This window comes from Lathyrus oleraceus, chromosome 5 (genome assembly GCF_024323335.1).
Source record: "Lathyrus oleraceus cultivar Zhongwan6 chromosome 5, CAAS_Psat_ZW6_1.0, whole genome shotgun sequence".
In the NCBI taxonomy this organism is placed as follows: domain Eukaryota; kingdom Viridiplantae; phylum Streptophyta; class Magnoliopsida; order Fabales; family Fabaceae; genus Lathyrus; species Lathyrus oleraceus.
The window spans coordinates 244,570,905-244,595,585 of NC_066583.1; the positions used below are offsets into that span (position 1 = coordinate 244,570,905).

Sequence of the window (24,681 nt, forward strand, 5' to 3'; positions counted from 1 at the left end):
TTGAAGATTTTCCTTGATATACGCTTGTCATGCCATTGTTTTGTTCTTTCTTTGTAGATTTTGGCATTTTCATAGGCGTCTCTTCTGAGTTCCTCTAATTCGTTTATGTCAAGGATTCTCTTTTCACCGGCGACCTTATAGTTTAAATTCAGATTTCTAATAGCCCAATAGGCCTTATGCTCTAACTCTACCGGGAGGTGACAGGATTTTCCATAAATGAGCTTAAATGGGGTCGTCCCTATGGGGGTTTTATAAGCAGTTCGGTATGCCCACAAAGCTTCTGGTAATTTTAATGACCAATCTTTCCTTGAAGTGGCGACTGTTTTCTCTAATATTTGTTTAATCTCTCTATTGGACACTTCCACTTGCCCACTGGTCTGAGGGTGGTAAGGTGTCGCTATCCTATGTCTCACGCCGTATTTAAACAATAGTTTTTCGAGTACCTTGGATATAAAGTGCGATCCACCATCACTGACTACTATTCTTGGGATGCCAAATCTCAGAAATATTATATTCTTAAAGAGTCTAGTTACTACTCGGGTGTCATTTGTTGGAGAAGCTATAGCTTCGATCCATTTTGATACGTAGTCAACTGCCACGAGTATGTATTTGTTACAGAAAGAGGATGGAAAAGGTCCCATGAAGTCTATTCCCCACACGTCGAAAATCTCTACTTCCAAAATACCCTTTTGTGGCATCTCGTCACGTCTAGATATGTTTCCTGTGCGTTGGCATCTGTCACATTCCTTGATAGCCGCATGTACGTCCTTCCATATAGTTGGCCAATAAAAGCCGGCTTGTAGGATTTTAGAGCAGGTCTTGGATGTACTTGTGTGTCCACCATAAGGAGCGGAGTGGCAGTGTTGGATTATATTTTCTACCTCTTCTTCGGGTATACATCGACGGAAGATACCATCGGGGCCTCTTTTGAAAAGTAAGGGATCATCCCAGTAATAATGTTTTATGTCGTAGAAGAATCGTTTCTTCTGCTGGTAGGATAAAGTAGGTGGAACTATTCCGGCGGCTAAATAATTGACGAGATCAGCGTACCATGGTGTGACAGATATAGCTAAGGTGGTTTCTACTGGCTTGTCAGAGTTATTTTCTTCCAAAGTAGCTATAAGTTTATCGTACGAGAAATCATCATTAATTGATGTTCTTTCCGGTTCAAGGTTCTCAAGTCTAGAGAGGTGGTCTGCTACTGCGTTTTCAGTTCCTTTCTTGTCCTTGATTTCTAAATCGAACTCTTGTAGCAACAAGATCCATCTTAGGAGTCTAGGTTTAGCATCCTTTTTTGTTAAGAGGTACTTGATAGCGGCGTGATCAGTGTAAACTATTATTTCGGCTCCGACCAAGTAGGAACGAAATTTATCTAGCGCAAATACAACTGCTAAGAGTTCTTTCTCGGTAGTGGCGTAATTCATCTGCGCTTTGTAGGTGTTTAATTGGCTGCATTATATGGTAAAACACTAATGTCTTGACTGATGTCATGACATGTATGTGTGACTACATTGTAGTTACTGCAGGACTAGCTAACACAGGATTATTGAATGCTGTGACATTCATACCTGTCAACAGATACTAAGGAACAGAAGTTCTGTTAGAACTTAGTATTCATTTGCAGTCTGGTTATCAAGGAAGAACCAGACCTGGCATAAGGCCTACTGACTGAATGTCAAACTGGATGTTATGACATTCATCATTGACAGCAGCTACTGAAGATTAGGCAGAGTGGTGTTCTGCTATACTTCAGCATATTACTTAGTTTGTTCTTCAAGAGAATAACAGAACTAACTTAAGGCCAATTGTGTAAATGTTAAGTTGGACACTTTGACATTTATTAATGTAAGCTGTTACTGTAGTATGGTCATTTTGATCATGTACAGGTCAGCAAATTTGTACAGTCTGTTTTCTGGAAAAACAGATTCAACATATGGACCTTGATGTCAAGCTGAATGTCGTGACATTCATTCCTGACAGCATATGCTAAATTGTAGGTTGTTCAGTTTTCTGTTTCAGCTTTTTCTCAGGCTATTCTTTAGGGATTCAACAGCTGAGAGAAAATCCAGGAAATCAACAACCAAGCTACATTCAATGAACCTAACAAATAGCCTATTTGTTAGCAACCTAAATGTTGAATTTGAGGGAACTTGTGTGACCTAAAATTCAGGAAAATACAGGTGCAAAAGCCCAGGTGCTGCAATATAAAAAGGAAGGCATTCCTTCATTCAGTTTCGGGGATTTTGAGGCGTGAAGATTTAGTGTGTCCATCATACTTCACTGCTGTATTTTGTGAGTCTAGTATTAGACGTATCTTGTAAGCCAAGCCATTATCAAGTAGATGATAGCTTTGGCATAGGGTGTTCATTGAGTTGTAAGTGTTGTGTCACTCAAAGCTTTTAAGCGTGAGTGCTGTGTATCTTGATTTAAGCTGTGAAGCATAATCAAGAGTTGTTTTTGAAGTGTGACTTCAAAGTGTCTTTAATATCACTGAGGTGATTGAGGGGGAGTGAGTAGGAACTCTGATCTTAGGTTAAGATTGAAATTGCATTGGGTAGGGATTAAGTGAGAAGTTGTAAACGGGTGAGTTTAGCTTTGAATTGATACTACTAATAGTGGATTTCCTCCCTGGCTTGGTAGCCCCCAGATGTAGGTCATGTTGGACTGAACTGGGTGAACAATTACTTATGTTATTTACTGCACTTACTGTTAAGTTCTGCATAATCCCTGTCTGTGCAGAATTGGATGTCATAACAACCAGTGTGACATCCAAAGTCTGATAACTAGAATTTCAATTGGTATCAGAGCAGGCACCCTGCCTGTGAAGTTCTGGGTGAGATCTAGGGAAGTTACTTTCTAGTACCATGGACAAGGATTTAGGACACTCAAACAGACCACCCATGTTGGATGGATCTAATTATGATGACTGGAAGCCTCGTATGATAGCCTTCTTAAAGTCTCTAGACAGCAAAGTCTGGAGAGTTGTCAACAAGGGATGGGAACATCCAACGAGGACAGATGAAGATGGAGTCAGTGTGCAGATTCCTGAAGAAGATTGGGACAAGGAACAAGAGGCATTAGCTCTTGGAAATTCCAAAGCCTTGAATGCACTGTTCAATGGAATCACTAAGAACATCTTCAGGCTGGTGCACCATTGTGAACTAGCTAAGGAAGTCTGGGATACCCTCAAGGTAACTCATGAAGGTACTTCCTGTAACACCCTTCTACCCCAAACGACATATTTAAAGAATTTATCAGAGTACAACATGTAGAAGAGTTTACATTTCATTCAACTTAACACTCATCACTTTACAACATAAAAATATTTCATTTATTTTAATAAAACTTCGCAGCGGACAACAACACAATTAACGATTTATAAAAATGTTTCAACAAAACATATCAATAATTTAGTCTTCATACACAACTTAAATAATAATATAATCTCTATTGAATCCCATAACCCCGGTGTCACATGACCAGAGCATTGACTCGACTCTGTAGAATAACTCTACACTTATTCTTCACCTCAACAAAAGCTACTCCTCATTATCTGCACATTGCTCATCATAGATGAACATAAACACATGCAGAAGGGGTGAGAATTACATTATTAAACAATAATATAACGACAGAATATAATATGAATAATTTGCACATATGTCACACGGATCATCACAATCATCATTATAATCAACAAACTCATGAATATCAACAAAACAACACATCAATTGCAATACACACACCCATGCATGACTCAACACGACTCGGTATACCCATTTTGTGACCACTACAGGATCACTACTCCCAGATTCACCACCATAGAATCCTAGTTCCCCATAAGGAACCAAGCCTCTCAACAAGCCCGGAGTCAACAACATCATTGGAACTCAGTCCGTTCGTCACTAGGCATCGGCCTTTCATGAATGCATGCACATCAAACATGCATCATAATCAACATAGCAACAACAACATCATATAGTCATGTTATCATCTTCATTAATAGCATGACATACAACTCAACAAAACAACAACAACATTACAACGATATCACATCTGGGAGTTTAAAACGCGAAAGCTGTCCGTCAAACTGATATGGCGAACGCCGTTAGGCTAATGGTGAACGCCATTAGCGTTAAACGCTCCTATTCTGGAAAAACTGTCTGTCAAACTGATATGGCGAACGCCGTTAGGCTAATGGTGAACGCCATTAGCGTTAAACGCTCTTATTCTGAAAACTGTCTGTCAAACTGATATGGCGAACGCCGTTAGGCTAATGGTGAACGCCATTAGCGTTAAACGCTCTTATTCTGAAAACTGTCTGTCAAACTGATATGGCGAACGCCGTTAGGCTAATGGTGAACGCCATTAGCGTTAAACGCTCTTATTCTGAAAAAAGGCCCAAATGGCGAGCGCCAAAGGCATAATGGCGAACGTCATTTGGCTGTTATGTGCATAAACAAGATTTTAAGCGCAGAAACAGTGGACGCGCGGCTTCTAAGCCTACAACCCAATATCAACATTTACAATCATACATACACAACATACTTCGATTACAATGTATATAACGCCACCATACTCACAGATCGGACAATTTCTCTCAAAAACCACAACTTTCCCAATCTCCCTAAATTCCCCAAATTTATCAACAACCCAATCCTATATCATGTAATTGCTCGCATATTATCGCTTAATAAGGTTCAGACCCCTTACCTCTTTGGATTGAAGGAAGCTCTGAGCAATCTTTGGTCTTTTCCTCTTCCTTCTCTTTCTCTTCAGCGCTTCTCCCTTTTCTGACTCTGAGGCAAAATACGTGAAAATGAAAACCTTCAGTTATCTCCTTTGGCCTCTTTTACCCAATTCCACTTTTACCCTTCCACTCTTCATATTCCAATTATATTATTTATTTAATTATTATTAACATAAATAATATCTATAATAATAATAATAATAATAATAATCCAATAATTCAACTTTATTTAATTAAATTAATAAAATACTATTAACTCAATTAAATAATTCTCTTATTTTAATCGGGGTGTTACAACTCTCCCCCACTTTAGAAGTTTTCGTCCTCGAAAACATACCTCAAGCAAATAGAGCCGGATACGACTCCTTCATCTGATCTTCACGCTCCCAAGTCAAGCTCTCACCAGCTGGACCTCCCCAAACAACTTTCACTAGAGCAATTTTTTTTTTACCTCTCAGGGTCTTCTCTTCTCGGTCATCTATCCGAATTGGCAACACCTCAACGGTCAAATTATCCCTCACCTGGATATCATCCAACTGAACAACATGCGACGGATCCGCAATATACTTTCTTAACTGAGATACATGAAACACGTCATGCAGATTAGAAAGCGACGGCGGTAAAGCTATCCGATACGCCACTTCCCCAACCCTCTTCAAAATCTGATACGGACCCACAAACCTCGGAGTAAGCTTTTTAGACTTTAAAGCTCTACCCACACCTGTCGTCGGAGTAACTCTCAAGAACACATGATCTCCCTCTTGGAACTCAAGTGCTTTTCTCCTCTTATCATGATAACTCTTCTGACGACTCTGAGAAATCTTCATCTTCTCCTGAATCATCTTAACCTTTTCAGTCGTCTGCTGCACAATCTCAGGTCCGAGTACAACACTCTCACCTGACTCATACCAACACAATGGAGTTCTACACCTCCTACCATACAATGCTTCATATGGAGCCATACCGATACTAGCATGAAAACTATTATTATAAGTAAACTCCACCAACGGCAAATAACTATCCCAAGAACCACTCTGCTCCAACACACAAGCTCTCAACAAATCCTCCAAGGATTGGATAGTTCTTTCAGTCTGACCGTCAGTCTGAGGATGATAAGCTGAACTCAACCTCAACTTAGTCCCCAACGCTTTCTGCAAACTTTCCCAAAATCTAGAAGTAAATCTGGGATCTCTATCAGACACAATACTGGATGGAATACCATGCAGCCTCACTATCTCCTCAATATACAACTCTGCCAACTTCTCTAAAGAGTGATTAATCTTCATCGGCAAGAAATGCGCCGACTTAGTCAATCGATCCACAATCACCCAAATAGAATCATTACCTTTCACCGTCCTCGGCAGTCCCGTCACAAAATCCATGGAAATGCTATCCCACTTCCATTCAGGAATCTTCAAAGGTTGCATCATACCTGTCGGTTTCTGATGTTCAGTCTTTGACTTCTGACAAGTCAAACAGGCATACACAAACTTAGCAACATCTCTTTTCATACCCGCCCACCAAAACAACTTCTTCAAATCTTGATACATTTTAGTTGCACCTGGATGGATACTCAATCCACTCCTATGGCCCTCTTCAAGAATACTCTTTTTCAATTCAGACACCTCGGGAACACAAACTCTACCTTTAAATCGCAGGATGCCATTCTCATCAATCTCAAAATTACCACCATTACCCTGGTTAACCATAGTAATATGATCAACTAGAGCGACATCAACTTGCTGACCATTCCGAATATCTTCCAGAATTCCACTAGTCAACTTCAGCATACCCAACTTTACACTATCAGCGGAAACTTCACAACCCAAACTCATATCACGGAACTGTTCAATTAACTCAAGCTCCCGAACCATCATCATAGACATATGTAGAGACTTTCTACTCAGCGCATCTGCAACTACATTAGCCTTACCGGGATGATAACTCAATTCGAAGTCAAAATCCTTCAGTAATTCTAACCACCTTCTCTGCCTCATATTTAACTCTTTCTGATCAAACAGATACTTCAGACTCTTGTGATCACTGAACACTTCGAATCTGGAACCATACAGATAATGCCTCCACATTTTCAACACAAATACAACAGCTGCAAGCTCTAGATCATGCGTAGGATAATTCCTCTCATGAACTCTCAACTGTCTAGAAGCATAAGCTACAACTTTACCATTCTGCATCAAAACACCACCAAGACCCATCAAAGAAGCATCACAATAAACAACGAAGGACTCACCAGGATTAGGCAAGATCAACACTGGAGCACTGGTCAACCGCCTCTTCAACTCAACAAAACTCGCTTCACAAGCTGCATCCCACACATACACTTGACCCTTCTTAGTCAACTGCGTCAACGGCAATGCCAACTTAGAGAAGCCTTCAATAAATCTGCGATAATAACCAGCTAACCCCAGAAAACTGCGTATCTCAGTAGCAGACTTCGGAGTCTCCCACTGTAACACAGCATCAACTTTAGCAGGATCAACAGAGATCCCACCACTCGAAATCACATGGCCAAGGAAACTCACTTCCTTCAACCAGAACTCACATTTAGATAACTTTGCATATAATTTCTTTTCTCTTAACACCTGCAAAACAATTCTCAGATGTCCTGCATGCTCTTCTTCCGTCTTAGAATATATCAATATATCATCTATGAACACCACAACAAAATCATCAAGGTACGGATGAAATATACGATTCATATATTCCATAAACACACCTGGAGCATTAGATACACCGAACGGCATCACAGTGTATTCATAATGACCATACCTCGTACGGAAAGCAGTCTTCGCAATATCATCTGACTTCACTCGGATCTGATGATAACCCGACCGCAAATCAATCTTACTGAAAACATGAGCTCCAACCAACTGGTCCATCAAATCATCAATCCTCGGCAATGGATACCGATTCTTGATAGTCACCTTATTCAACTGCCGATAATCGACACACAACCTCATCGTACCTTCTTTCTTCTTCACTAACAATACTGGTGCACCCCAAGGAGAAACACTTGGACGCACAAACTTCTTCTCAAGCAATTCTTCAAGTTGCTTCTTCAGTTCAACTAATTCAGTTGCCGACATTCTATAAGGAGACATCGACACTGGACTCGTACCTGGTACTAAGTCAATGGCAAATTCGACTTCACGTTCTGGAGGTAAATCACTTACATCCTCCGGAAACACATCCTGAAATTCACAGACAACAGGCAAATCTACACTCACTACTTTCTTATCCGCTTGTAGAGACGCAAATAAAGCGAATACCTGAGCTTCATCTTTCACAAAATCCCCTATCTGCCTAGCAGATAGAAATCTTGCCTCATCATTCTCACCAACTTCAGAGAACCGCACCGTCTTCCTATAGCAGTCGATGAACACGCCATAGAATCCTAGCCAATTCATTCCCAGAATAATATCAATTTGGTGCAAGGGTAAGCACACCAAATCAACCACGAACTCTCTCTCAAAGATCGTCAAATGACAACCTCGACAGACAACAGAAGTCTTCACAGAACCATTAGCAGGAGTATCTATCACCATACTTCCGCCTAGGGACGACATAATCACACCAATCCTGGTCGCACACTCATACGAAATAAACGAATGAGTAGCACCAGTGTCATTTACACTAATCGACCAACAGGGAAAACATCACATTATGACTCGACTGGACTGACTATGCTCTGATACCACTAATGTAACACCCTTCTACCCCAAACGACATATTTAAAGAATTTATCAGAGTACAACATGTAGAAGAGTTTACATTTCATTCAACTTAACACTCATCACTTTACAACATAAAAATATTTCATTTATTTTAATAAAACTTCGCAGCGGACAACAACACAATTAACGATTTATAAAAATGTTTCAACAAAACATATCAATAATTTAGTCTTCATACACAACTTAAATAATAATATAATCTCTATTGAATCCCATAACCCCGGTGTCACATGACCAGAGCATTGACTCGACTCTGTAGAATAACTCTACACTTATTCTTCACCTCAACAAAAGCTACTCCTCATTATCTGCACATTGCTCATCATAGATGAACATAAACACATGCAGAAGGGGTGAGAATTACATTATTAAACAATAATATAACGACAGAATATAATATGAATAATTTGCACATATGTCACACGGATCATCACAATCATCATTATAATCAACAAACTCATGAATATCAACAAAACAACACATCAATTGCAATACACACACCCATGCATGACTCAACACGACTCGGTATACCCATTTTGTGACCACTACAGGATCACTACTCCCAGATTCACCACCATAGAATCCTAGTTCCCCATAAGGAACCAAGCCTCTCAACAAGCCCGGAGTCAACAACATCATTGGAACTCAGTCCGTTCGTCACTAGGCATCGGCCTTTCATGAATGCATGCACATCAAACATGCATCATAATCAACATAGCAACAACAACATCATATAGTCATGTTATCATCTTCATTAATAGCATGACATACAACTCAACAAAACAACAACAACATTACAACGATATCACATCTGGGAGTTTAAAACGCGAAAGCTGTCCGTCAAACTGATATGGCGAACGCCGTTAGGCTAATGGTGAACGCCATTAGCGTTAAACGCTCCTATTCTGGAAAAACTGTCTGTCAAACTGATATGGCGAACGCCGTTAGGCTAATGGTGAACGCCATTAGCGTTAAACGCTCTTATTCTGAAAACTGTCTGTCAAACTGATATGGCGAACGCCGTTAGGCTAATGGTGAACGCCATTAGCGTTAAACGCTCTTATTCTGAAAACTGTCTGTCAAACTGATATGGCGAACGCCGTTAGGCTAATGGTGAACGCCATTAGCGTTAAACGCTCTTATTCTGAAAAAAGGCCCAAATGGCGAGCGCCAAAGGCATAATGGCGAACGTCATTTGGCTGTTATGTGCATAAACAAGATTTTAAGCGCAGAAACAGTGGACGCGCGGCTTCTAAGCCTACAACCCAATATCAACATTTACAATCATACATACACAACATACTTCGATTACAATGTATATAACGCCACCATACTCACAGATCGGACAATTTCTCTCAAAAACCACAACTTTCCCAATCTCCCTAAATTCCCCAAATTTATCAACAACCCAATCCTATATCATGTAATTGCTCGCATATTATCGCTTAATAAGGTTCAGACCCCTTACCTCTTTGGATTGAAGGAAGCTCTGAGCAATCTTTGGTCTTTTCCTCTTCCTTCTCTTTCTCTTCAGCGCTTCTCCCTTTTCTGACTCTGAGGCAAAATACGTGAAAATGAAAACCTTCAGTTATCTCCTTTGGCCTCTTTTACCCAATTCCACTTTTACCCTTCCACTCTTCATATTCCAATTATATTATTTATTTAATTATTATTAACATAAATAATATCTATAATAATAATAATAATAATAATAATCCAATAATTCAACTTTATTTAATTAAATTAATAAAATACTATTAACTCAATTAAATAATTCTCTTATTTTAATCGGGGTGTTACACTTCCAAGGTGAAGATGTCCAAACTTCAGATGTTGACAACCAAGTTTGAAAATCTGAGGATGAAAGAGGATGAGACTATTCATGACTTTCACATGAATATTCTTGAAATTGCAAACACCTCTGGTGGACTAGGTGAGAAAATGACTGAAGAGAAACTTGTAAGAAAGATTCTCAGGTCCTTGCCTAAGAGGTTTGCTATGAAGGTCACAGCCATAGATGAGGCTCAGGACATCAGCAATATGAAGGTAGATGAGCTCATTGGTTCTCTCCAAACCTTTGAAATGGGCTTAGGTGAGTATGCTGAGAAGAAGAAAAGCATAGCCTTTATATCTAATGCTGAAGAGGAGTCAGAAGAAGGATATACTGGAGGTGATGAAAGTATATCAGAAGCCTTAGCCATGCTTGGGAGGCAATTCAACAAGTTCATGAAGAAGATTGATCAAAGAGGTAGACCTAATGTCAAGAACATCCCGTCTGACATTAAGAAAAGATCAACTTCTGAGAAGAAGTTCAACCATGGGAAGGGAATCCAGTGTCATGGTTGTGAAGGGTATGGACACGTCAGAGCTGAATGTCCTACTTACCTCAAATTGCAAAATAAGGGGCTAGCTATCACATGGTCTGAAGGAGATTCTGAAAGTGAATCTGAAGGAGAATCTGCCAAACATGTCACTGCACTAACCAGTGTTTGTGTCTCTGAAGATGACACAAGTGCAGATGAGCTGACATTTGATGAACTTGCTGCAGCATATAAGAAGTTGTGTACCACCAGTGCAGAAGTGCGTGCACAAGGAGAAAAGCAGAAGAAATTCATCAAGGAACTGGAAGATGAGAGACAGAAGCAACTGTCTGCCATAGAGGGGCTAAATGGTGAGATAGCCCTGCTGACCTCCAAGCTGAACCAGATGACCAAATCCATCAGAATGATGAATAAGGGAACTGACACCTTGGAAGAGATTCTAAAGGTGGGACAGCAGTCTGGAACCAAATCTGGGCTAGGATTTGGAAAAAGAGCTGAACACAAACGCCCAAAGGCTAGAGTTCAGAAGTTCAAGCGGATGTCAAAGCCAATGTCTCAACATCGAGGAACTAGGATGAATGATCATCAGAAGAGGAAATACCAGGATTGGAGGTGTCATCACTGTGGTAGGCTTGGACATATAAAAGCCTTCTGCTACTGGATTCATGGTTTCCCTAACAGAGCCTCACATGTCAGACCTAAGCATAAAACACGTAAGCGATGTGTTCCCATTAAGAAGCAACAATGGTATGCTAGGATAGCACACACTGCCCTAAGGGCTTCTTCCAGAGAAGACTGGTACTTTGACAGTGGATGCTCAAGACATATGACTGGTATGGAAAATCTACTGGTAGATATTCAACCTCACACTACCAGCTATGTGACTTTTGGTGATGGTGCCAAAGGAAAAATAAGAGGTGTGGGCAAACTGGACTGTTCTGGAGTGCCAAAACTGAACAATGTGCTGTTAGTAAGAGGACTAACTGCAAACCTCATCAGCATAAGTCAGCTGTGTGATCAAGGTTTTCATGTTCAGTTTACTAAGGAGCTGTGCATTGTGACAAATGGTGACAATCAGGAAGTTATGAGAGGAACCAGGTCCAAAGACAACTGCTACCTGTGGGAACCTGAACTCTCTAACTTCTCCACAACATGCTCCTCAGCCAAGGAAGAATAGGAGGTGAAGCTGTGGCATAGAAGACTTGGACATCTCCACTTACGGGGAATGAAGAAGATCATATCCAAGGAAGCAGTCAGAGGAATTCCAAAGCTTCTGATTGATGAAGGAAGAGTCTGTGGAGAATGCCAGGTGGGCGAGCAAACCAAGATGGCACACCCGAAGCTGGGACATTCCACAACCTCCAGAGTTCTGGAACTGTTGCACATGGACCTAATGGGACCTATGCAGGTTGAAAGTCTTGGTGGGAAGAAGTATGCTTACGTGGTGGTTGATGACCATTCCAGATACACGTGTATAAGCTTCATCAGAGAGAAGTCAGATACATTTGATGTCTTCAAAGATCTGTGCATAAGACTTCAAAGGGAAAAGGACAGTTGTGTGGTCCGGATTAGAAGTGATCATGGTACTGAATTCAAGAATTCCAAGTTTGATGAGTTTTGCTCGTCTGAAGGAATAAGCCATGAGTTCTCCTCTCCTATAACTCCTCAGCAGAATGGAATAGTTGAAAGAAAAAATAGAACTATCCAAGAATCTGCCAGAGCAATGATTCATGCAAAGAAGCTCCCTATGCACTTTTGGGCTGAAGCAATGAATACCGCGTGCTATGTTCACAACAGAGTCACCTTGAGAAAAGGAACCTCCTCCACTCTGTATGAAATATGGAAGGGCAGAAAACCCACTGTGAAGTACTTTCATATTTTTGGAAGTAAATGCTACATTCTCACAGATCGTGAACAGAGAAGGAAGCTAGATCCCAAAAGTGATGAAGGCATATTTCTGGGATACTCCACTAACAGCAGAGCCTACAGAGTGTTCAACTACAGGACCAATGTCCTGATGGAATCCATAAATGTCATTGTGGATGATAAAGAGGAAGGAACCGATGTCATGGAGGATGTTGAAACATTCCTTGACAGTTCAACTGACAGTCCAGTCAAGTCTGAAGAAGTACAGGAACCTCCTCCTGAATGTGAAGTAGAGGCACCCTCCAAAGTGCCATCTATCAGGATTCAGAAAGACCACCCTAAGGATCTTATCATAGGGGATCCCACCAGTGGTGTAACTACCAGGTCAAGAGGAATAAACTCAAATTCCTGCTTTGTTTCCAAGGTTGAACCAAAGAATGTGAAAGAAGCCCTGACTGATGAATACTGGATCATTGCCATGCAAGAGGAACTCGAGCAGTTCACAAGGCATGAAGTATGGGAGCTAGTTCCAAGACCTGAAGGGTCCAACATCATTGGTACCAAGTGGATCTACAAAAACAAATCTGATGAGAAAGGAGTAATTACTAGAAATAAAGCAAGACTAGTAGCTCAAGGATACACTCAAGTAGAAGGGGTAGACTTTGATGAGACATTTGCTCCTGTGGCTAGACTTGAGTCCATCAGATTGCTGTTGGGGGTAGCATGCATCCTGAAGTTTAAGTTATTCCAAATGGATGTGAAGAGTGCATTCTTGAATGGCTACCTGAATGAAGAAGTTTATGTGGAACAACCCAAAGGGTTCTGTGATCCTAACCAACCTGAGCATGTATACAAGTTGAAGAAAGCCTTGTATGGGTTGAAGCAAGCACCCAGAGCTTGGTATGAAAGGTTAACCGAATTTCTGACCTCAAATGGATACAGAAAGGGTGGCATTGATAAAACCTTGTTTGTAAAGGATGAAGAAGGCAAAATCATGATAGCTCAAATCTATGTTGATGATATAGTCTTTGGTGGAATGTCAGAACAAATGGTTAAACAATTTGTTCACCAGATGCAGTCTGAGTTTGAAATGAGTCTAGTGGGAGAACTGACCTATTTCCTTGGAATGCAAGTAAACCAAATGGAGGACTCTATGTTTCTCTCCCAAAGCAAGTATGCCAAGAACATAGTTAAGAAGTTTGGTATGGATAATACCAGGCACAAGAGGACTCCTGCTCCTACTCATCTGAAGTTAACCAAAGATGATGGAGGGCCTAGTGTCGATCAATGCCTGTATAGAAGCATGATAGGTAGTCTACTGTATCTAACTGCAAGTAGACCTGATATTTCTTATGCAGTTGGAGTATGTGTCAGATACCAAGCAGAGCCCAAGGTGAGCCACTTGAATCAAGTCAAAAGGATTCTCAAGTACATCAATGGGACGTGTGACTATGGGATGCTGTATTCACATGGGTCTGAGCCTGTCCTATCTAGGTACTGTGATGCTGATTGGGCTGGAAGTGCTGATGACAGAAAAAGCACATCAGGTGGATGTTTCTTCTTAGGAGAAAACCTCATATCGTGGTTCAGCAAGAAGCAGAATTGTGTCTCTCTGTCCACTGCAGAGGCTGAATACATAGCTGCAGGAAGCAGTTGCTCCCAACTGGTCTGGATGAAACAGATGCTCACTGAGTATAATGTCTCTCAAAATGTCATGACATTGTTCTGTGATAATCTCAGTGCCATCAATATCTCCAAGAATCCCATCCAACACAGCAGGACCAAACATATTGACATTAGGCACCACTTCATCAGAGATCTGGTGGAAGACAAGGTGATCACTTTGGAACATGTAGCCACGGATCTTCAACTGGCTGACATATTTACAAAGGCTCTGGATGCTACTCAGTTTGAAAACTTAAGGAGCAAACTGGGAATATGTCTCTCTGAGACCTTATAGCAACCACTGATGTTTGGGATAAATTGTTTAATATCTCTGCCTATTAAACAATTTGTACTAGGCTATGATGGGTCAACAGATCATAGTTATGCTGCTTACAACAAGGGTGGATACAAGAGGGTAAGGAGACACCCTACAGAGAGAAGGCCAATGTACTTGCAGGAGTTCAAGGATGCTGTTCATGCAGGAGTGGTTCTGGATGTCAGAAACAAAATCATGGCATCTGATATGGTGGTACCTACTGTAAAGCAAAAGTGGGTGATCACTTGATCGAAGCTGTGAAGCAAGATCAAGTGGATGTTAACTTGGTTGAAACTGTGAAGTAAAACCAAGTCTGGAACTCTGTCATTGTGCTTCGGCTATGTTGTTGGCTTTGGCAACATTTGTGACAAAAAGGGGGAGTAATAACCACCAATACCCCTGACAAACAGAGTGGGTCTCTACAACAGACTCTCATGACAGATCTGAAGATTCCCCCCCTGCAGCTGATGTTGAAGTTTAGGTGCAACTTCTCATAAGTGTGTGCTGCTATGTGAAGTTCTTTCTTAACTTCCATGTGTGTGAGTGTGCTGCCACTCTGAGTGTATTAGCTAGTATTATTTCGCTGCTATGAACTCTGTTATGGGGATCAAAGTGTTTTAGCCAAAAATTTGCCAAAGGGGGAGTTTGTAGGTGTTTAATTGGCTGCATTATATGGTAAAACACTAATGTCTTGACTGATGTCATGACATGTATGTGTGACTACATTGTAGTTACTGCAGGACTAGCTAACACAGGATTATTGAATGCTGTGACATTCATACCTGTCAACAGATACTAAGGAATAGAAGTTCTATTAGAACTTAGTATTCATTTGCAGTCTGGTTATCAAGGAAGAACCAGACCTGGCATAAGGCCTACTGACTGAATGTCAAACTGGATGTTATGACATTCATCATTGACAGCAGCTACTGAAGATTAGGCAGAGTGGTGTTCTGCTATACTTCAGCATATTACTTAGTTTGTTCTTCAAGAGAATAACAGAACTAACTTAAGGCCAATTGTGTAAATGTTAAGTTGGACACTTTGACATTTATTAATGTAAGCTGTTACTGTAGTATGGTCATTTTGATCATGTACAGGTCAGCAAATTTGTACAGTCTGTTTTCTGGAAAAACAGACTCAGCATATGGACCTTGATGTCAAGCTGAATGTCGTGACATTCATTCCTGACAGCATATGCTAAATTGTAGGTTGTTCAGTTTTCTGTTTCAGCTTTTTCTCAGGCTATTCTTTAGGGATTCAACAGCTGAGAGAAAATCCAGGAAATCAACAACCAAGCTACATTCAATGAACCTAACAAATAGCCTATTTGTTAGCAACCTAAATGTTGAATTTGAGGGAACTTGTGTGACCTAAAATTCAGGAAAATACAGGTGCAAAAGCCCAGGTGCTGCAATATAAAAAGGAAGGCATTCCTTCATTCAGTTTCGGGGATTTTGAGGCGTGAAGATTTAGTGTGTCCATCATACTTCACTGCTGTATTTTGTGAGTCTAGTATTAGACGTATCTTGTAAGCCAAGCCATTATCAAGTAGATGATAGCTTTGGCATAGGGTGTTCATTGAGTTGTAAGTGTTGTGTCACTCAAAGCTTTTAAGCGTGAGTGCTGTGTATCTTGATTTAAGCTGTGAAGCATAATCAAGAGTTGTTTTTGAAGTGTGACTTCAAAGTGTCTTTAATATCACTGAGGTGATTGAGGGGGAGTGAGTAGGAACTCGGATCTTAGGTTAAGATTGAAATTGCATTGGGTAGGGATTAAGTGAGAAGTTGTAAACGGGTGAGTTTAGCTTTGAATTGATACTACTAATAGTGGATTTCCTCCCTGGCTTGGTAGCCCCCAGATGTAGGTCATGTTGGACTGAACTGGGTGAACAATTACTTGTGTTATTTACTGCACTTACTGTTAAGTTCTGCATAATCCCTGTCTGTGCAGAATTGGATGTCATAACAACCAGTGTGACATCCAAAGTCTGATAACTAGAATTTCACGCTTCATCTAGGGTCCTACTTGCGTAATATATAACGTGAAGCTTTTTATCCTTTCGTTGTCCTAAAACAGCACCTACAGCATAATCGCTGGCATCACACATTATTTCGAATGGTTCATTCCAGTCGGGTGTCTGCATTATGGATGCGGAGATCAATGCTTGCTTAAGCGTTTGAAATGCTTTTAAACAGTTATCGTCGAATATGAATTCAGCATCTTTCATCAATAGTCCGGTTAAAGGTTTAGTTATCTTAGAGAAGTCTTTGATGAATCGTCGGTAAAAACCGGCGTGTCCTAAAAAGCTTCGTACTTCTCTCACGGTTCTTGGGGGTTGAAGATTTTCGATTACCTCTATTTTGGATTTGTCTACTTCGATTCCTCTATTCGAGATGATGTGTCCTAAAACAATTCCTTCTTGTACCATAAAGTGGCACTTCTCCCAGTTAAGTACTAAGTTTACTTTTACACATCGCTCAAGAACTCTTTCTAGGTTTTCAAGGCATTCTTCAAAACTTTGTCCGTATACGGAAAAGTCATCCATAAATACTTCCATGATGTTTTCGAGAAAGTCGGCGAAAATTGCCATCATGCATCTTTGAAAAGTTGCAGGAGCATTACACAGGCCAAACGACATTCGTCTATAAGCGAATGTACCAAAAGGGCACGTGAACGTTGTCTTTTCTTGGTCATCAGGGTGAATTGGTATTTGAAAGAAGCCTGAATAACCGTCTAGATAACAGAAATGTGAATGTTTTGCTAATCGTTCTAACATCTGGTCAATGAATGGTAAAGGGAAATGATCTTTTCGGGTTGCTTTGTTTAGTTTCCTATAGTCGATGCACATTCTCCATCCCGATTCGATTCGTTTAGTTATAGTTTCCCCTTTTTCGTTTTCAATAACGGTTATGCCTCCTTTCTTTGGTACTACGTGTATAGGACTAACCCATTTGCTATCAGATATAGGATATATAATGTCTGCTTCTAATAACTTGGTTATTTCCTTCTTTACTACCTCACTCAGGATCGGATTTAGTCTCCTCTGGTGTTCTCTAGAGGTTTTACAGTCTTCTTCTAGCATGATGTGGTGCATACAAATAGAAGGACTTATTCCTTTAAGATCGGTGATGTGGTAACCTAGTGCGGTTGGATACTTTCTTAAGATATGTAGGAGTTTTTCTGTTTCGAGTCTTCCTAGGTCTGCATTGACTATCACAGGTCGTTCAAGTTCTGAGTCTAGGAATTCATATCTCAGATTTTTGGGAAGTGTTTTCAGGTCAAGGGTTGGTTTGTTAAGACATTGCGTAGGGTCCGGTGTTATTGCTAAACATTGGTTAGATTTGTCTTCTACAAGGTAGTCGGATGATTTGTCTTCTCCTAACTCTGCTTCTTTTATGCATTCATCGATGATATCCATGAAGTAACATGTATCTTCTATTGCAGGTGCTTTCAAGAATTGGGAAAGAATGAACTCAATTTTCTCTTCACCTACTTCGAAGGTGAGTCGTCCTCGTTTTACGTCTATGATTGCACCGGCAGTTGCTAAGAACGGTCTTCCCAGTATAATGGGTGTAATATCATCTTCTCTAATGTCCATAATTGTAAAATCAGTTGGAATGTAGAATTGACCTATGCGTACGGGAACGTTTTCAAGAATTCCTACAGGATATTTTATGGAACGATCTGCTAGTTGCACAGACATTTTGGTTGGTCTTAATTCTCCCATTTCCAGTTTCTTACATATGGATAAAGGCATAACGCTAATTCCGGCTCCTAAATCGCATAAGGCTTTGTCGATGACAAATTTTCCTATGTGACAGGGTATAGAGAAACTACCCGGATCCTTGAGTTTAGGAGGCATGTTTTGGATTATAGCGCTACATTCGGCAGGGAGTGTAACGGTTTCGCTATCTACAAGTTTCCTCTTATTAGAAAGAATTTCTTTTAAGAATTTAGCATATGAGGGCATCTGCGTAATAGCTTCGGTGAACGGAATTGTAACGTTTAATTGTTTAAGGAGATCAACAAATTTTCTAAATTGGCCCGCATCTTTGGTTTTACCAAGCCTTTGATGGTAAGGGATAGGTGGTTTGTAAGGTGGTGGAGGTACATAAGGTTCCTTCTTTTCTATGGTTTCCTTATTACTCTCTTCCTTTTCCTTAGGTTCGCTTTCCTCAGTTGATTTTTTAGGGTTTTGGTTTTCTATCCTTGGATCAGACGGTCCTTCCACTTCCGTTCCACTTCTTAATATGATTGCATGAGCGTGGCTTCTCGGGTTAGGTTGGGGCTGTCCAGGGAATGTACCAGTTGGGGCAGCAGTAGGCGCTTGTTGTTGAGCTACTTGTGACATTTGTGTTTCCAGCATTTTGTTATGGGTAGCCAGGGCATCTACTTTGCTTGCTAGTTGTTTAAGTTGTTCGCCAGTGTGTACATTCTGGTTTAAGAAATCTTTATTGGTTTGTTGTTGGGAAGCTATAAAGTTTTCCATCATGATTTCCAAGTTGGATTTCCTAGGGGCGTTATTGTTAGGCATGGATGGGTTCGGTTTCTGATATCCCGGAGGTATAGCTAGGGCTTGATTTGGAGATTGTCCAGGTGCGTACAAAGCATTATTACTTTTATATGAAAAGTTTGGATGGTTCTTCCAATTTGAGTTATAGGTATGCGAGTAGGGGCTTCCTTGAACGTAGTTTACTTGCTCTGCTTGGATTCCTGTTAAGAGTTGACAATCTGTAGGAGTGTGACCTTGTATTCCACAGACCTCGCAATTCTGAGTTATAGCAACCACGGCGGCTGGAGGTGATACATTTAAACTTTCAATTTTCTGGACCAAAGCATCCACTTTTGCATTGACGTGATCAAGGTTACTTATCTCGTACATGCCAGTTTTCGTTTGAGGTTTTTCCACCATTGTTCGTTCGGTTCCCCACTGATAGTGGTTTTGGGCCATGCTCTCGATAAGCTGGTAAGCATCAGCATAAGGTTTGTTCATTAGTGCATCACCTGCAGCGGCGTCTATTGTTAACCTTGTGTTGTACAAGAGACCATTATAAAATGTGTGAATTACTAACCAGTCTTCCAAGCCATGGTGTGGGCAAAGTCTCATCATGTCTTTGTATCTTTCCCATGCTTCGAAAAGAGACTCGTTGTCTTTCTGTTTAAATCTGTTTATCTGGGCTCTTAACATAGCTGTTTTGCTTGGCGGAAAGTATCGGGCAAGAAAAACTTTCTTCAACTCGTTCCATGTGGTGACAGAGTTGGAAGGGAGGGACTGAAGCCATCTTCTAGCGCTATCTCTTAATGAGAAAGGAAAAAGACGAAGTCGAATTGCCTCTGAAGTGACACCATTAGCTTTAACAGTATCAGCGTATTGGACAAATACGGATAAATGAAGGTTTGGATCCTCGGTAGGATTTCCAGAGAATTGGTTCTGTTGCACAGCCTGCAACAACGAAGGTTTAAGTTCGAAGTTGTTTGCTTCGATTGCGGGTGGAGCAATACTTGAATGCGGTTCATCTTGCGATGGGGCGGCGTAATCTCTAAGAGCACGAGCTGGTTCTGCCATCTCGGGTATCGAAGGAAAAATGTTTTTGAAATCAGGAAGTTCTACAGGAGGGAGATTGTTTGCAGCACGATATTCCCGAATTCTTCGTAGGACTCGGAGATATAGTTCGATATTGTTGATTCGTAAATAGAGCGGTTCGCCTTGTGAGCGAGTGCGTGGCATACAAATCAACGAAAGAAAGAACAGAAGAAAAAGAAACCTTAGTCTCTACAGCGTAACGGAAGAGTTACGATATCGATTAAATAAAAGTCCCCGGCAACGGCGCCAAAAACTTGATCGCTCGACTTCGTGAGTCGAATTTGGGGTACAAACTGCAAGTGCACAGTTCTATCACGTAGTTTTAAAAGATATCGATCCCACAGGGACTTATGAATCGATATACCGTTATCTAAGGTTACTTCGTAAAGCTAAGGTGGATAATGTTCGATTGTTTGGGGGAAAAGCTAAAACTAAAAAATAGAATCTAAATTAAATATTAATAAAGCGGATATCGGTATGTAGTTCGTCGTAATTAGAGAGTCAATTCTTTGTCGGTTTCTTGGTTTTAAAATAAATCTTTTCAGTTGACTTTATTGATTAAAAGTTTTATCTCAAACTCTCGCTCTGTTGAATAAACCATGATTTTATGTTAATGTAGCTGTCACTTATAATTAAGTCAAAAAACCATTTTTTGGAAGCAATACAGTCCATAGAAACTCTTTTCAAGAAAACACTGACCGTTTAAACACCCTTATCTCAAACTCTCGCTCTGTTGACTTAGGTTATATAATTAAATTCGAATGCTTAACTCTCGTCCTCACATTCAATCTTTAAAAATACTTTTTGGAAAAGATCGGAATTTAATTAACTCTAAAACTTGCTCTCGCCCTGATCTAGAATTAATGTCTAATTTACACTGTCCAGTTAAAACCTCAAACTCTCGCTCTATTGATTTTAACTTCTTTATGTCTTTTACTTTCGTAAAAAAAACCTTTGTTATTAACCCTGTAAATTGAGACCGTAAAAAGAGTGATTTTAATTTTAAATTTAATTAAACCGACTTAGTTTTTGATTCCTTATTCCGCTTACTTTACATACCGATATCTAAGCGAATTAGCCAGACATGCTAAACAAACTTAAATACTTATCATGCATAAACAGACTCATCCCAGGCAGATAATATAAATAAATAATAAAACAAAGCATTAAATAATAATTAAAGAACCTGAATAAGTTAAACAGTAGTCTTGAATAAGTTAAACAGTAGTCTTAAACACTCCACCACAAGCCGGTAGGATTTGTTCTTGGATTCTTCAATTAAACAACAAATTAAAACGAAGGAAATAAAAACTGGATTCTAACGTAAGGTTAGATCCGATAAAAAGGTACACAATAGTTTCCGGTGTAGAAACTATTGTGCGAAAAGAATTAACTAAATGCTAAAAAGGAAATAGAAATTGCAAGGGAAATAGTGTAAAACTCGTAAAAGCAATGCTGTAAAAATAATGCTTAAGTTGTTGGAAGAGAAAAAGGCAAAAGCGAAAACGGCAAAAGGAAAAATATGGAAAAAGCGTGGAACCCTTTTAGGTTTGGAAAGTGGCTATTTATATTGGTGCCTTGAGTAACTGCTTCCGCTTCCAAAGGTCTTCAACGTACAAAGTACTTAGGCGTGGATATCGGCTTCAACTCTCCCTCAACGTCTCTGAAGCGTTCCTTGCGCCAAAAATGTAGGGGACTGGTGTGACGCTCGTCACACCATGTGTGACGTTCGTCACAGGAGTGTGCAAGGCGTGACGCTCGTCACAGCCTCTGTGACGTCCGTCACAGGCACAACACCTGTGTTCTTGTACTTTGGGCTGGGCTTTGATATTTGGTTCATTTTCTCTCCTTTTTGCACCTCCTTTTCTTCCATTTTTACTTGTGCTTCAAAATAAGCCACCTGAGACAAATAGGAAGAAAATACCGCGTAATATCTAATAAAATGAAGTGAACTGAAATAAATAATGATAAAATTTAATTGAATTAAGTCCTAAAATATGATATAATTTCATCTTATCACTTATTATGGCAAGGTCAGCCAAGCTTTGGAGTCATCTACAGAGGAGCACGACATTACCAAGGAGAGGTTGGCTAGAGCTTTGAAGGTCATTGAGGATGAGAAGAGGAGGCAGATCCTTGTGAAGAATCAGAGGGAAGCCAGAGTCAGAGTCCTTACCGCAGAATGGGAAGCAAAGCTGAAGATTAAGGAAGCAGAGAACGTGAAGATCATTACTGAGAGAGATCATTATATTGCCGAGAGAGATCATTATCTTGCTGAGAGGGATCATTACTTCCGACAGATGAAGATTCACCAGAAGGAGGTGGGGAGATTGCAGCAGGAGAACACCGAGCTCAGGTTCGCCGTGAAGTTTACCAGGATGGTTGATGATGTAGGGCCTTCTGTAGGACCTTCGTCAGATTAGACCTTTCTTATTTGTGTTGGATTACCGTCAGGCATGTTGACGGAATTCACTTGCTTGTATTTTCTTTCTGATTCTGGAGAATTGTAATTTGATTTGTATCAGACTTGATGTATGACTCTTGCACGTATAGTGCACTTTTGATATACAGTGGTTGTTATCATCTAGTGATTGATCTTCAAGGTTTATATGATTTCTTGTGCTTCACTGACACAACACACACATGGTTGGGTGATATATTCGCTAAATCATAATTCTCTGATCTGTATGGTGAAACCAGAGGATTGATGTCAAAATATTGTTGTCAAATTATTATCTGTCTCGATGAAACCAGGATTGAAAGACAGAGTGTTCCTCATATGGGTAGACATTGCATTCATGCATAATCATAATAACCTGTCTTCTGTTTTGCAGGTGTCAGTTTCTAACATGTTTGATTGACACAGGAATGATGAATCCACCCAACGCCGATGTTCTCGACCTGAAAGAGAAGATAGGTGAGTTGTTCAATATCATGCAAGGGCTCACCGTGGGGCAGAAAGTAATCGCTGAGAGATTGGAGAGGATTGAAAACTGGCTGAGAATGGGGGAAATGCAGGGAAATGCTCCGTCGTCTGGAGTAAAGAAGCCCTCTGGCAATAGTCAGCACAAGAAGGAGGTTGAATCAAGTGATGTGCATGCCAAAAGGGGTAAGGATCGTTACCACCTGTATGCTGCCACAGTAACGATTCCTGCTGGTAATCAATCTGTACGACAACAACAGCAGCCACCTCAACAGAGAACTCAGAGAGCTGGGTGACAAACGAGAAGAAGGATGACTGATCGTCAGTTTGATAAGCCACCCATGGCGTATGTTCTTCTATTTAAGAGGTTGAAGGATCTTGGGTTGGTTCAGCCAAAGACGTTGGCTCCGGTCGGACCAGACCAAAGGCTTGCAGGTTACAATGAGAACATTAAGTGCGAGTTCCATTCTGGTGCACCCGGGCATAGCATTGAGGATTGTAAAGCTTTTAAGCATGTCATTCAAGATTTGGTGGATTCTAAAGCCATCAATTTTGCACCGACGCCGAGTATTAATGCTAATCCCATGCCCGCGCATGGTCAGATGGGGGTGAATGCAATTTCTGAGGATAGAAGGACAATTGGGTTGATGAAGGGGGATCAGTTAAAAACTCCAATGTCTGTGGTCCAGAGACATCTGATGAAGAGTGGAGCTTTCCCTGGTTATGATAATTATTGTGTGGCTGTCGCCACAAACAGGTGTGTAATGATGAGGGAAACGACTCAGAGAATGATGAAGGTGGAAATGGACGGTGAAATATTCGAAGCACCGAGTCAGGCGTTCGAAACCGTCAAGGGGGAGAATGCCATTTTTGCAAAAGAAGAGGAAAAATCGTCCATTTCTTCGTACAAGCAGGCCGCTGAAGTGGTGAAGAATGGAAAAGCCCAAGGTTGGGGAAGAATGGTAGACATTACGGTGAAAGCAGATAGGTTCGGGGTTGGCTATCAGCCAAGTCAAGACTCGTCTGGGCGAAACAAAGGACGTCGTCAACCGTTCACGTTCATTAGTGCTGGAATGCTGGATCCAGGTCACGCCTGTGCGGTGGGTGAAGAGATTGACAGTGACTGCAAACTTGACTCGTGGATAAAATCGTGCGTACCAGGGAACTGGAAGGCCTCAAAGATCATCATTGTCACTCATCGTGAAGAATAATATTTCTGTTTTTAAATTCTGTTTGCATGAAAGCCATACGTTTTGCCCGAAACGTAATGGTCCATTGTAAGGGTCACCTCATGTGTTTCATTTTGCAACATTTTGAATCATTAATAAATGGATGTTTTCACAATAAAAGCGGTGTTCCCTGTTTTTCATTCATTTTTGCAGTTTAAAAAAATAATAAAATGGCAATGTTTGTTTTCATTTTTCTTCCTTTTGATTTGTCTTGTCCCGACCTCAAAAGCAATGCATGAATCAATATTCATGTAGATGCGACTATTCTC

General features: G+C 40.5%; 1 pseudogene; it reads left to right on the forward strand.

The window, feature by feature from the left end:
* Positions 1-19,757: 19,757 nt before the first annotated feature.
* Positions 19,758-19,857, forward strand: LOC127088810 (uncharacterized; annotated as a pseudogene).
* The last annotated feature ends 4,824 nt before the right edge of the window (positions 19,858-24,681 follow it).